The sequence below is a fragment of the Zophobas morio genome, unplaced genomic scaffold (assembly GCF_036711695.1).
Source record: "Zophobas morio isolate AGI-343-1 ecotype UQ-CSIRO unplaced genomic scaffold, CSIRO_AGI_Zmor_V1 ptg000076l, whole genome shotgun sequence".
Taxonomy (NCBI): domain Eukaryota; kingdom Metazoa; phylum Arthropoda; class Insecta; order Coleoptera; family Tenebrionidae; genus Zophobas; species Zophobas morio.
Window position 1 is genome coordinate 1,082,706 of NW_026972181.1, and position 16,129 is coordinate 1,098,834.

Consider the following 16,129-nt stretch of genomic DNA (forward strand, 5'->3'; position numbering starts at 1 on the left):
GTATAACTGGCTCAAGGTTTTTCTCCTCTCGATATTCCACCGTGTTATCTCTTTTCAACAGCTCCCCAATTTTACGCCTTTGTCTGTCTACAAAGATTTAGATGAATGATAGCCTTGGTAGGTCCACCTATGTCATCTACTTTTAAATTCTCCTCGAGTATCGATTTAATGACCCGTCTCTGAGGTGACCCATTCTCCGGCAAAGGAGTCGCGCTTTCCATCTCTTCACCTTTCTGCAGAGTCACAATACACTCGTACCTCGTTCTGGGTTTCGTTGGCTTGTCTTTATTTTGTGTAGCATCTTGTTCTTGTTTTCCGTTGTTACACCTGTGCGCGTTCAATTCCTCCATAACCTTTTCATACTTTGTTGTTCTTTATTCTGTTTTAGCAAGTTATCGTATTCCGTCTTTTTTCTCTTATTTCAATTTTCAACCTGTATATTTCTCCCTCTTTTATTTGTAATTTTGTCTTTTCTCTTACTAGGTCTGTGACTGTTCTCAGTTGCTTGGTCAAAATCGCTACAAGTTTTTCGTAAATGTCACTAATTTCGTGCAGAACTCTAGCTTGTTCGGTTTTACCTTTACCAAAGCTAATTTTCCCTCTTGCCGATTCTGTTTCTCTAGTAACAGCTTCACGAACGCCTCTTATAATTCTGTTTATTTTCTCTAAGTTCCTAGACATATCAAGCTCAGATTTCACATCCCCAAACACGTCGTCTACCATGTCGGTGCTCTCTGTTTTGCCGGTGGCGTTCTTACCAGAGAATTCCGGGCTCTATGACTGGCATTGTAATCGTCTTCATCACTTGATCTCGACATGATGTTTAAAGTCCGTAAAATTTAAAATGTGCGAAGGAATAAAAAGAAACGTAAAGACTTCTCAGTTCGAGGTGCGCGTGAGGCCAGTGCAGCAAAAATTACAGGTGAGCGATTTTTCTTAATTAAAAAAATGGACTAGGCATTGCGTAAGATTACACCTAGTCTATGTACAAGTTAAAAAGAGACAATGCTAAACTAGATTAAAATGTCGTGCAGTTAAAAACAGTTTGTATAGATAAAAGACGTAGTTAAAAATTAATCCGAAACAATATAGACAAGTTAAAATTTAGAGTAAATATAAAACTGAATGAAGAGTTGCTCGAATGTCGGATGGAACCATTGTAATTCTTTTATTATCGAAGGGTTCGGAATAAATTTGTAGGTTACAAGTCGTTTATTAGAATCCGCCCATTCACGTCGCCACAGATCTAATAGTTTGCCCACAGTATATCTTTTTATTTCACTACTAGACAGACCAGTGATCTCATTATCACTAATTGGTAGGTTTTGAGGAAGAGGGACCTCTATATCTTACCCCTAACTCGACAGCTTTAAACTTCCAAGGTAACTCCCCAAGTATCGTCTGTATCGCAGCCGTAGACACGGTCTGACAGATTGGTAAACAGGCATATAAAGCGACTCCTTCGCACTTGTCAATTAATAGCGTCTCTTATGGTGGATTTCCTGCCCTGTCCACACGGCAGCACAGTACAGAGCAAGGGCAGAGAATATCCCGTTCCCCCATGATCGGACCGTAGTAATTGAGGGTCCCAATTTTTTTCTTAAAACTCTTTTAAATTGTGCCGTTATATTAGATAATCGCAATATCATATTGTTGAAATGTGGCAAAAAGTTAACTCTAGAGAACACCGTTAGACCGAGGTATTTGACTTGGGTAGCAAACCTTAATGCCTGTCCATTTACTCTGATCCAGGGAGGTCTAGTTGGCGCAATGATCCTTTTAGTGGCAAATGCTCAGATAAGACTGATTTTGGCAAACGCCATACCCTCTGGGATAACAGGGGTCGGGTGGGCGGGGCTAGTACTTACAAATGTAAAACTTATTTTGGCAAATGACATTAACTCTGAGAAAATAAGGAGCGGGTGGGCGAGGCTAGTACTTGCTAAGATAAGACTGATTTTGGCAAATGCCATATCCTCATTTTTCGCATTTCCAATTTTTTATTCTTTCAGGCTTACCTTCTTATAGTTTGTCAATTTTACAATTTTTCGTCTTCGATTTTAAAATTTTTCAATTTTCCGTTCTTCGATATTTAATTTTCCAATTTTTATTTTTTTCCTTTCTTGATTTTTTTGTTTTTCAGTTTTTGGATTTTACAATTGAAAGTTTTATTTTTTGATTTCTTACCTTTTAGATTTTTTAGCGTTTCCATTTTTCAGGTTCTCAATTTTTTAACTTTAGATTTCTCAATTTTTTGTTCTTACAATTTTTTGATTTTAAAATTTTTCGAATTTACAGTTTTTCGTTTTCTCGATTTGTATTAATCGGATTTTACAATTTTTTTTATTTTATTCTTTTAAGTATAATTCATTGTCTCGAACTTTATATATTCTTCAATTCATCGATTTGCAATTTTTCAGTTTTTTGATTACCCCTTTTTTCGATTTTTTAATTTTAAAAATGATTGATTTTTGATTTTTCAGTTTTTCGATTTTACTTTTTTCGATTTTTCAATTTTTTGATTTTTTAATTTTTTTAAATTTCCATTTTTCGAATTTTCCATTTCTGAACTTTCAATGTTAAAATTTTTGGATTATTCAGGTTTTCGATTTTTCAAATTTTCGGCACTTCTATTATATTTCTTCGGTCAGGTTTTTTAATGTAGGTGCGGACCATTTTCTGCGATCAAAATGTAATTAACCAGACAGTCCGAATGTGCCCCAAAAGGTGTGTCCGAACGTACCCTACATGTACAAACACTTTTGCTTTAAAATTATTAAAATTTAATTCCCAGAGAATTAATAATAATAAAGTTGTTCTGTTAATCTAATCAATGCATATCATTACTTGGTCTTAGTACCCGTAATGATAGAAGTCTTGCCTGAATGCCGGTCATTTCCGGGTCAGTGGTGGGTCTTAATAATAATAATACTTTATTGTCCAACAGGAAAAAATTTAAGGTAACTATGTACTATCAAACCACTATGGGATTATAGGTTATGTAGTTACTTTTCAGGATCTGTAATTACCTAAACCGCCAGTCAAAAAATAAAAATTATAAGGGTTATATCACTTGCTTCAAAAAGAGTCCCGAAAAACAACTATTCTTCCATTAAAATTTGTTTGTAGCACAGTGCAACCAAATTTTCAGGAAACATCAACCTTTCACACTTGTAAGCTGATGTAAACTTTATTGCGCATTAACACGATATTTAGTCAGAAATTTCAAAATGTCCAAATGTGCCCCGCGTCCGAGCGTAGCCCACTCTCCCCTAGTTCTAATCATTGACTACAAGTGTTGTCTGTGGTTCTAATTTTTCTACAATTCAAGAACGGATGCACCAATGAATCTGTGAAGGGGAACTAGGTATTTGTATCAATTTTTTTAAGTTGTTAAAATAAACACAAAAAACCTATCCTGTTTAAAAATAAAAAAAAAACGTGTTTTAAAACCAATAACACAAACGATTTTTTTACACTTACACTATTAGGTCTTCATAATCATAATAATAACATTCAAACCCTGATTCAAAAATTCGTAAATTGACAAGTAACAGAAACCGAGCTGCTGTCAGATGCGTTACACTGTGGATGTGAATAATGGTAAAGTAGAAAGTAGAATTCTAAAGTGACAAAAATAGGTTTAATTGAATCGATTCGTCTAAAAAAATGATCGATTCTGAAAAAATCGCAATGTAATAAAAATACCGATTTAAAATCGATTTTTAACCATAAAAAAGAATGCGCGATTCGCGATTCTGCGCACGCACTAACGTAAGGTGGGTGTGGTCTGTGGTAACGTGGAACGTGAAAGAAAACAATTCGCTGACACCAAGCAGACAGTGCGTGGTGTTGCGAGTTGAAAGATTAATACCCATTTCGCCATCGCCGGAGGAAGTTGTGCTTCTACTAGTAAAATACCATTCAAGTGAACTCGCACAGTATGTAATTAACCGGGTTAACCAGCAATATCGTAACCCTATAAAATAGCGTATCTTTCTTTAGTAAATAGTTCCGCGGATTTCGACATCATGTGCGTCTAAATTACGCACGACAGAACAGTAACTCACCGTTGTATTAAACCAAAGTGAAAGTGAAACATTGTAACTTTACTGGTATGGGGAGAACGAGATAACAGCTGTTAATAAGGTGAGTACCAAGTAGAAGTAAGGTTAATCAGCCCCTTGTAATGGAAGTCGAAGTTTCTTGTCGAGATACGCAATTTCATTATTATTCATAATTGCAGTATTCTGAAAAGTTTTATATAGAATAGTGGAAAAATACAGGAATTCGTTTAAAAATATAGAAAATAATTTTTTATTCATAAAATACATAGTAACATCACGTAAAATAATATGAGTATTGTCAGATTATCTAGTACCTATTTAATAAACTTTTAATGAAAACAAAATAACAGAAATACGACTTTATAACTGGTATGGCATTTATTATCATATCTAGAATGAAATTAAGACTCTTTCGTGGCTGCGTACTTGTAGCACTTTCTTGCTTTTGCTAAGAATTCAATTCAAATCAAATCGTAATTTACAGTAATTAATAATTCTGATCTTATTAAATTACTTGAGGCTCTGCTTCTCTCCGTGGTCCATTTATTGCTCATAATAGGTACTAAACACTCGTTCAACGAATGCACTGGTTGGTGGAACGTTTAATGCGAAGGTGATCAAAATAGTGGATGTTGGATACTTCAGTTTTGTTTCAAATAGTCGCCCATTTATCAAATGTTCGACTAGATAAAAAACTTCATAATTTTTAATGGTTTCCAAGATTTTATTGAGAGTGGTGATTTCATCAAAAACTAAATCATGATCAGTGCACAATCTTTGAGGAAGCTTTGTGATAATATCAGATATATGAGTGTAAGACAAATGATTTTTTTCTGAAACCGTAGCGAAAGTAGTATTTTCGCGCCACAAATAATTTTGTATTATATTTAAACGTTTTTAATTAAATTTCATTTAATTAATATTTTTACGGTTCTATTTTGTACATTGCTAATCCTAGGCAAAGCGCTCTTATTTTTTATAACAACATTATTTTCTTCATTAACTGTCAAATTTCGAAGATCCATCAAGCAACTCTTGATTTTTTGGCTTGATATACTTCAACTTGTCCTTTCAAGTACCCAATAAGCTTTTATTTACATTAACTTTCTTACCTTTGTACCAATCTTCAAAAGCTTGATAATCCCCGTTGTACCTGATTTTTGATTTTTTTAGTAGCGGGTAGAGTTCGAAAAAAAACCGGATTTAAAAAAAATCAAAACTCAATGATTTTTTTTTAAATCACGATTTTTTTTTATTTTTTTTGTTTTTTTTTTGGATTTTTTGATTTTTGTATTTTTCTTTGATTTTTTTAGTTTTTCGGTTACTCACAATAATTCGAACTTTAAAAGTAGTAAGAAAAAAATCAAAAATTATCTGACTTAAGTTTGAACTTTTAATTTAATTTTATTTAGTTTTAAAAGCTTTATATTTTATTTATTTATCCCAGATGTCTTTTTTGCTATTACTTTAGGACACTGCCAAAGTTAAAAAAAGCGGACTATACTTGTAAATTGCAACGTCTTCGCGGTGTCTCAAAAAGGTAAATTGCGGCGGTACGCAAGTTGTACCCTTATTGAATTAAATTGCATTTAAAACGCTGTTAATACGCATTATAATATGTTCGTAATTCAAAAAAAATCAAAAATGATTTAAATCAATGATTTAAAAAAATCGCTTGATTTAAATCATAAGTCAAATGATTAAAATCAGGCCAACCCTGGTAGCAGGTCGTCACGGCCTTTGCTCTTGCTTCTTAGGTCCCTAAAGGAACCTCGTTCCAAATATTTCCATTGTAAAAAAGTTGGACACAAAAAATGCGAAAGTGACGGTTTTTGTTTATTTTCCGTTTTTTTTTTCTGTGGCCTTAGAAACGAAAACAGTTTTAATTATTAAATTTAAAATTAGTTTTTATTGTAATTAACGGTTTCAGAAAAAATGTAATACATGACTCGTCAGTGACTCGGAGTCTTAAAATGCTCGGCACAAAGTGCCTCGTATTTCAGTAGCGCTCCTCGCCAGTAATGATCCATTGTCCTGACTTTTATGTAAATAACTATTTAAACTTAATTTGGAAGCGGTGTCCAACCAACCAAATTCACTAAAATCTACTCACTTTTTAATATATTCCATAACAGCGTCTATAACATGAATTAGATTTTCCTCAGTTTTATTTGATGTCTAGGAATCTAAACCTTTTAGCTTTTGACTAACAGTAAATCCAAAAAATTTCTGTTTTCTTCGTTCAGAAAGTTTTGTTCTTAATAAATTAAAAATTTCGTAAACTTGTACGATGCAAACTTTATTACTTTCTAATTTTATTATTGCATCATTAAATATTTTTAGAAAGTTAACACAAAAAAGCAAATTAATTTCAGGTACCTATATCATTATCAGGAGTATTTTCGTATTCATCATCATTACCCCATTTTTTTTTATATTAAAAAACGAAGTTATTAATTATTATTTTCAATAATAAAACAACATTTGAACTTCAAATCACTATAAAATTTATATTTTATTACAAAATTAACATATATTGCAAAAATATAAGACTTTAATAATTTTTAATCATCGGAATGACATTTGACGCAAATCATTTGTTTCTCAATACTTGAATGTGCCTTACAAATCGGCTTTTGACATTGTGAGCGCAATTGTAGTTTTTCATTTTTTTTTTGCGTGCACAAACATAACAGCGACCAACGTGACTAGCTTGCTCTATGTTTTTATCATGAACTTCCTCTGTGTTATTTTCTAATTCTGGAACCACAAATGTTATATACTGCAGCGTTGTGATGTTGAGGTGTTTTTCTTTTCTTTGTCTGCACCTCTGGATAATATTTTCCTTGATTAGGTGTTGACCAAGATTTAAGTAAAAAAAAATCCGTTGTTTCAATTTTTATTAGATTTTTCAAGGTATTTGATTTCCCACAGTCGGAAAGCTTTGAATGCTCCGATGTTTAGAATATGTCCAAACAACACAACTGACCATCTGTTGCTACCACATCTCGATGAGTACTGTTTTACCATCTGATCAGTGGTGTTAACTGCACCCTTGGTGTTATTATAGTGCAAGATAATGTCTGGTTTAAAATTATGTTCGTTCAATCGGAATAGTAGCCCTTGACTCAGCTGAATTGAAAATTTTTGTAACCGCATCCTCAGTTCTTTTAGCGTTTAAAAGCGTTCGGGTGTGTTTAATTTGCGACACACAGAAATTATTATCAAATCATTTCTTTTGAAGAATATAATAAAGCACATTGGTGAGGCCAAAAATATCGCCAAAAGCACAAATCAAAAAGGCAAATTCAAAGTCTTCTAGATTTAAATAAAAGACAGCCATCTGCCCAGCGGAAGCGAAGTCTGAATTTGGATCATCTCTAAACATCTTCATCATAAACACCGTTTTTAGAGAATCCCAATTAACTGTTTACAATATTTAAAATTTTATGGTTTGTCGACCATCGTGTAATAACCGAAGTGGAAATTCGTTTTCCGACTATTGAATCGGCGACGTAAGTTCTCTTAACTGAGTGGTGAAAAAACGACGGTAAACCTTAGATCATATAATAAATAGATACCAATACTCAATCTGAAAACTGTGACTAGACATGAAGCTATCTGTTGTCGTTTTCTACGTCAAGAGGAGTAGTATAATGCTATCCTTGTGTGATCACCACATCTTCATCTTTGTTATATGCATTTCATTTGTATATGTCTATTTCACTTCCATCCTTGTACCGCACCAGCGCAACAAATCGCTTTTGACAGATGTTTCTTCTAACCTCTCTTTCGAGTTGTTGTACAAAACACAATTTTAGAATTTAGAACAAAGATCCTATTTTAAGTGATGTAATCATAAAGGATCACAATTGCTGCCCAATAATTTACTATTCCTTTACTGTGAATTATTTATAAAATCAAGCTGTCAACATCTTTCGTACGAAGTTAGTTCAGACATACTTCCTAAAATTTAGGCGCGCAAAATTCAAATAGTGATCAGGCAAGGATAGCTTCATTGTAATTCCTCCATGCACGAGAGAGATGTGTGACAAGAGGATGTCGTCACAGGCTCTGCTAGGGAAAGAACACGGCATGGTGGTATCTATTTATTATATGATCTAAGCGGTAAACCAGTAAGTGTACAAAAAAAAAACGACATTTTGTAATAATGTTACAGTGTTGTTGTAACAGTAAATTCAATCCATGTGCCAAACAATGGACAAATAGTATATTGTTACACGAGTGAGAAAATAGGCCATATTTCACGAGACGAACATTTACGAAAAATGACCAATTCTCATTAGTATAACGCAATACCTTTTCCAATTCAATGAATGCAAAAATTTAGTAACTTTTTTATGTTTTTATTTATAAATATATTTCAAGTTTCATGATTAATCATGGAAAAAGGAGCTGAATTTACGAATTGGTGTTCGAAGTAATATTCGTGTTAGAACAACATCATGAATCTTCTGTGCAGAATCTATTTTGTTCTTCAAGGAGTCGTCAATGTAGCCCTCTGAGACGGAGGTTGACTTCCAACCCCATGCGTTTTTAATGCGGTAATACTTGCACCAGCGTCGACCAATAAAGTGGCGCTGGATCTACGGAAACTGAGCAGTATACCTTTCCGCTTCTGGTAATTTTAGAAATTTTGCAATTTGTTGGCCCATTCTTGCAATTTTGTTTACTACAATTCTTTGGCAGGTAAATTACCTTTTTGTAAGTTCACAAAAAAGTCGTTAGGAACGTTGGCAGGTCGAAGATTCAAATTTTTTTCTACAACTTCATAAAGCTCCTTAGTTACCGTAAATGTTCTTGCAGTTTTTGTTTTAGTGACTGGCACAGTCACCAGAAAGGCTGTATTCAGATCCCTAATATCATTCACCTTCATGTCGTGGAGTTTATTACTACGACAAGCTCCAGATAACCCCATTATTAAAATAATCTAAAAATTGGAGAAATATTATTAAATGAACGAATGCATTCACTTATTCAAACCTTTGTTGCGAAGTGTAACTCATTTGGAACTTTGCGTAGGAATTCTTTAATTTCTGCAGATGTGAACATTTTCGATTTTTTTGCTTGATAATTTTCAGATTGGCTTTTTATAAATCCTTCAAGTTTGTAATGTCATAATGAATGCTGATAGTTGATTTCAGCATTGAATAGAAACCATAACGTGGAAGACTTGTATTTCTTTGCCTGCTCGGTGAAGTATACCAGGAGGACGTTTTCTGAAAACGAACATGTCTTTTTTGAGGAACGCCAGTCATAATCGCCTTTTAAGCCATCTTATATTTCTTTCTGGATTTTGGGGGAAGGAAATTAAGCGTCGTTAATTTTGCTGTTTCTGGGTTGTTTGGGGGTGTACAGTTTTCGTTTTCTTCGTCTTGACAACTCATTACATTGTCTAAACGTTACCAACAGGAAGGTCTGCACTGGCACCTTCATCAATTTGAACATGTGGCTGCACTTCAATGTCTTCATCCAACAAATTTCTACTTAGCTCCTTTATTTCTTCTGTTATTACAACGAAGGATAATTTGCCATCTATAAAGCAACACATTAAATTGTTAAATATTAACATTCTTGCACCTTCTAACCTTGGACGTTTTGCAAGCACACTTGGTTTTGATTAATAATTGGTTTGCCGTTGGCAACGGCAAATACTTATTTTTCCATTTTTACCGTTGGGAGTTGAGGTGTTGAGTTTACGATAATTTTTAAACTGTTTGTGCGCAAGCGCGGCGGTTGTTTCTGCCGTGATATAGGCTTACCTAAAGGAAATCGCTTACAATAATTTGAACGCTGCGCCGGTAAAGTGTTAGATTGCTTGGGATATTTTTTGAACGATCGAAGGTCATAAATGTGTACCTGAACGCACTTCAGTTGTCTAAACGCAAATAGTATATTAAGTATTAAGAACGGTAAGGGGTGTTTACTGGTCGAAGGCAAAAGTTTGGAGTGTTGTGAAGGGGTTGTGACTTAGACACATATATTTCGATTTCCCGTTTATTTCACTGCCCACATAACAAAACTTACAAGACAACTTTATACATGGCCATAATCACATGGCAACCTCTTCTCTACCTTACACACACTCTCTCCCTTGTCTCTTCGTTGACTCCTCTATTTATCACTTCCTCGTAACGAGGGCAACTGACCATATTCTTACAAAATACAGAGGAGTCAGCGATTACAAAACATTTGGACAAGCAACCTAATTTAATATAGCTAACAAAACTATGGCGAAATGAAATTATAATGTAACAATAATGCAACAATAACCTACTTTACTTTACAACACCTCCCCCCTAATTTTGAAAGTTGTACCTAGGGTTAGGATTGGTGCAACTTTCATCAACACCACCATTAGGGTTACAATTATCACTATCCATATCTACCCTTCTTAAATCCAATAGGGACCTACGAACAGCAGGAACTGGCTGCTCCAGATTGTCATGCCTAGTCAAGCTGCTTGTTGTCCTCTTACAAGAATTAATCTTCCGCAAAAAAATTATTACTGCTACAACAATTCCTAACAAATATAACACATACATTGAAAATATGTGCATTTTATGCGAATTTTGGTTATTCTCTAAATAATTAAGTTTTTTAGTTACGTTTTAAATCATCGATTTTTACGCTTATTGATTTTAATTTTTGAATATTATCTCTATCGATTACTAAAGGATTATATGACAGCTCTGACAACTGGGAATTTCCAAATTCAGACATATTTATATGAATTGAATCTGTAATATCTAATCGAGGAATCAAATTCGTGAAGATTTCGCTCGAGAAGTAATTTTGTGTATTTAGTATTAGTGATTTTGTGTAAAATGCCAGTATGATTTAATGAAAGAACATATCGTTGATGGGATGGTTTGCAGTTAATATTTATATACTCTTCTTTATTCGTAATTATCAACCATGAATTTGGAGAAGCCAATTGTATAAAAATGGTATTTGATAGCTTCATTACCCGTGTTTCACAAGATTTAGGTATGTTATCAACAGGAGTTAGTAAATTCGATTCACAACCCCCATGCATGTGCTCTAAGTAGATAGGGTTTGATTGCTTAGAAATGTAGTTGTTTGAAATTTTTAAGCATTCTTGAATTTCAGAATATTCGAAAAGAAAATAGTGTTGTCGTACCGGATCTATTACTAAATACGGCTTTTGTGGTTGAATAAAAATGAAATTCGACCCTGACAAGTGTATTGGAAGGCTTGAGATTTTTAACAAATCGTAATTACTAGGATGAATCAGTGGAATAACTATTACAAAACAAAGTTTATCCTGATAAGAAAATACGTTAATGTATATGTTATATGAATTTAGACCACCTGCGTGAATGAAAGTGCTGACGTATCAGTATAATATAATATGACTTATTTTAAGGTAGGTCATGGTTTTGAATCGAAACCTTGACCCTGCAACAATAATATCAACGTTTACAAAAATCTTGAATTTTTAATTTCAAAGAAATAGAAAAGAGATAGAAAAGTAAAGATATGTATCATTTACTCAATACATTTTTTTAAATCTATTTTTGTGAACTAATACCAATTTCTTGCCTATCCTAATAGTGCAATTCACATCGGAATCTATGGACACTACTTCATATGGCCCCTTATAAAGAGGTTGCAGTTTTTTCATTTTACCGATTTTCTTTTCTTCGTTTACTAAATATACCTTGTCAGTAACTTTTAAATCAAGCTCCTTTATATATTTATCATAATATTGTTTAGACTTGACTTTACTATTTAATAAATTTTTGCGAGCAATTTCATTACTATGTTGCATTCTTGATTTTAGTTCATTGTAGTAATCATCATAGCTATAAAACGTTTCGGGACTTCTAGTTATAGACGAAGGTAGTTTCGCTTTTCTACCATATAATAATTCAAAAGGAGAATAACTTGTCGAAGTATGCGGAGTGGTATTGAAACTAAATGTTGCATACGGCAAAAACTCATCCCAATTTGTCAAATCTTGATTTATAAAATTTCGCAAATATTCGACTAAAGTTCTATGAGATCTTTCTAAACTTCCGTTCGATTGCGGATGATAACTAGTACAACAAATATGTTTTATTTTTAAAATACTGCAAGTTGTTTTAAAGACTTCACTCATGAAATTACTTCCTTGATCCGTGACTACGTAATTTGGCAATCCGGCAACAAATAATATGTGTGGTGAAGGCATGAGCTATTGTGTTTGCTTCTTGATTTGGTAACGGAATAGCTATCGAAAATTTGGTTAAGTCGTCGTGAAAAGTAAGTATGTATTTGTTTCCATTTTCGGACTGATTTAGAGGACCTACCACATCTAAAAATATTTTCTCAAAAGGAACTGACGAAGTTGTTGTTATGACCATTGGTAGTTTCGTACGTTTTGAACATTTATTTTTCTGACATTGTGAACATGACCTCATGACCTTATAAATTTCTGAATGTCTTTAAACATATTTTTCCATTTATAGTATTGTCTGATTCTGTTATAAGTTTTGTTCACACCTTCGTGACCTCCAGTGGGAGTCACGTGAAATTCTTTTAGTACTTCTTGCACTTCTTCAGGCGTCAGATTATTATGAACATTTTCATGATAGAGGCTAATGCTTACGTTTGTGTTTTTAAAAATATATTTTATCATTGTTCTAGCTGTATTGATCTGCAACTGTTCTGCTTTAAAATTTTTAATAGAAGTAGCCAGTTGTGAAATACCTTTAGTCAAGCAAAAATCTTTCAAATTGAGCAAGGAATAAAACAAATCTTCGTAAGATGATTTATGAGCTTTAGTTTCTTTAGTAACAAGGTAAATAAAATATCGATCATCTGACTGTAAATAAGCTATGTTGTGTAATTGAGCTTGTTGAGATTTCAACTCATATTCGCTATTGTAGTATTCCGTCTTATCAGAAAATTCACGATCTGTTACATAAAACAAATTAGTTTCTTTAGGCACATCATGTAAACTTTGATCTGTATCAACAACGTTATCGTCAATAACAGTACAATCCTCAATTTCTTTTAAAAAGTTCTTGTATAAATCGCGTCTGAGTGAAATTTGGTGAATTCGTGACAAGCTATCCGCTTTATTATTCTTACCGGGTTTATAAATAATTTTGTAATCATAATCTTCTAGTTTTAATCTAAATCGTAAAAGACGAGATGAAGGATCTGAAACTGAAAACAAATAAACAAGTGGTTTGTGGTCCGTCACAATGGTAAATTTCCTTCCCAATAAATAAGGTCTAAATTGTTGTACGGACCAGACAATGGCTAGTAATTCTCGTTCAATTGTGGAATAATTTCTTTCAGATTTATTTAGTGTACGACTAGCATAAGCAATTGGAAGATCGCTTCCCCAAGAACCTTGTGATAATATAGAACCTATAGCGAATTGACTTGCATCCGTTGTGAGAATAAATTCTTTATTAAAATCAGGAAATTGTAGTATAGGCGGACTTACTAATTTTTTTTTCAATTGTGAAAATGCATCTTCGCATAACGCATTCCATTCAAATTTGACACCTTTTTTCAAGAGATTATTAAGTGGTTGAACAATTTGAGAAAAGTTTTTGATGAAACGTCGATAATACGATGCAAGACCTAAAAATGATTTTAACTCTTTTTCAGTTGTTGGAGTAGGAAATTTTAATACTGCGTCAATCTTTTTTGTATCGGGCCTTACCCCATCTTCAGAGATAATATGCCCAAGGTAGTTGATTTCTTTTCTCAAGAACAAACATTTACTAGGTTGAAGTTTTAAATTGTGCTGTCTAAAACGAGAAAAAATGTCTATCAATTTTGAATTATGATCTCGTAGAGAACTACCATAAATTATGACGTCGTCTAAGTAGACAAAACATTTTATTCCCTGGAGACCTACTAAAACATTATTCATTAATCTCTGAAAAGTAGCTGGAGCTCCTTTCAACCCCATTGGCATTCGACAATACTCATAGAGACCGTAAAAAGAAAAAGCTGTTAAACGTCTGCTTTTTTCTGAAATAGGAATTTGGTGGAATCCATGAGCAAAATCCACAACAGAAAAATACTTAGCATTCCCCAATTGGTCCAATATTTCTCTAATATTAGGCAATGGGTAAGCATCCGATTCAGTGATGTCATTCAGTTTCCTATAATCAACAACCAGTCGCCATTTTTTGCTTCCATCGGGACCTGTTTTTTTTGCAACAACTAGAATTGGAAAATTATAAGGAGAATGACTGTTTTAGATTATGCCATCGTCAAGCATTTTTTGAACTTGATTTTGCACTTCCTGCTTTTGACTCTCGGGCAACCGATATGGCTTTACAAATACAGGTTTGTCAGATATTATAGGTATTTCATGCTCCACTATATTTGTGTGTGTTAATTTGTCACCTTCTAAATAGAATAAATCATTAAACTCACGACAAATATTTAATATTGAATCGCGCTCTTCCGAATTCATGTGACTTGTATCAATCTGTTCCTCTAAAGATTGTATACGTTTTGACTCGAGGGTAGAAACAAAGTTAATGATTTGATAGTTATTTAAGTTTTCAAATTCGAGTTTTTCGGTATTTAATTCTAAAGGAGTTTCAGATGAATTTATTAGACTGATTTTACAAAATCCCTTCTTTGGTTCTAGAATGCAATTTCCGACATATAACCCTGGCAATATTTCTTTTTGTAAACAAAATTTTGAGTCATTAAAATTAACAGGTACTGACACCACGTACTCACAACGAGCTGGAATAATGAAAGTTTTATTTAGAACATTCGAATAATTAGTGATCGGTAAACAGATTTCTTTACCGTTGACTGATAATGATAACTTAGCACATCTCAAATTTATTATTGCATGATAAGCGGAAAGAAAATCATGACCTAGAATTCCATGAGCTGGCACAGGAAAATCATCTGCGACGATATGAAACGGATGTGTAAATGTAATTCCATTTACTTGAATTTTGCCCATTGCTACTCCAAGTGTCGTGACAAGATTTTCGTTAACACCTTTTAACAAATTGTTTTGATTAGTATTTACAAGAGCATCATCATTAACCTCGCATAATATTAAAATTGAAATTTCCGAACCAGAGTCAAGTAACAAATTTGCTGATTCACCGTTATATGACAATTGCAATGGTAATTGCACGCTAAGCAGATTGGGATTTTTCAATGATATAGTTAAAACTCTAGAATCATTATTTTTTGAACTATGAGATATTTGAAATTGTTTATCTAGGCAGTTTTGAGTTTTCGGACCGGAGTTTCGCTGCCTGTCGATGTACTCGGTCCTTGCCCGTTTCCCGAATACGAATTTCGATTGTAAAAATAAGAATTCTGGCTTTTGTCAGCAGTGTTATTAGAAATGTTTTGGTAATTTGATCGCTTAGCATTATTATATTGACGTTTACGACTGTTGCGCGTAGGGGTTGGCAATTCAAACAGATTGGGCAGTATACCAAATTTATTAGAAGAAAATGTCGCTGGTACGGGTGTTGGTTACAATTATCACTTGTCTGCTACAACTACAACTACTTCTTCAACTATAAATACAAATACAACTCCCTTCTTCAGGTGCGAGCCAAAATATTGACAACTATAGTCATGTGACCGGCCATAGTTGCGGAGTAATGACATGACCTCCTTAATTTTGATTGAGTCGATACTTAGCAATCGCGGAAAAGGAAATGCAACTCAGCTTGACTTCGGACTCGCTTCCTCCTAACTACGCTTGCACATGCTGCCGCAGCAACCCCAATTAAACAGGATATTTCACAACACGACAATTGTCTATAGTATGACCCACATTCTTACAATATGCACAGGTAATGTTAATATTGTTAACCTTGACTTCTCGCTTGTGTGCAAATCTAGCAAAATTTTGAAAGTCGTTCAATTTATTTGATTCTGAAGCTTTATTCGAATAACACTGATTCGCCTTGTGATTAGATTTGCCACATTTGTAACATCCGATGAAATTATTCATTTTAGGGTAACTAGAATTTACGTGTCCAATACACTTTAAGGTGCGCTCTTCTTCGCAGGCTGCT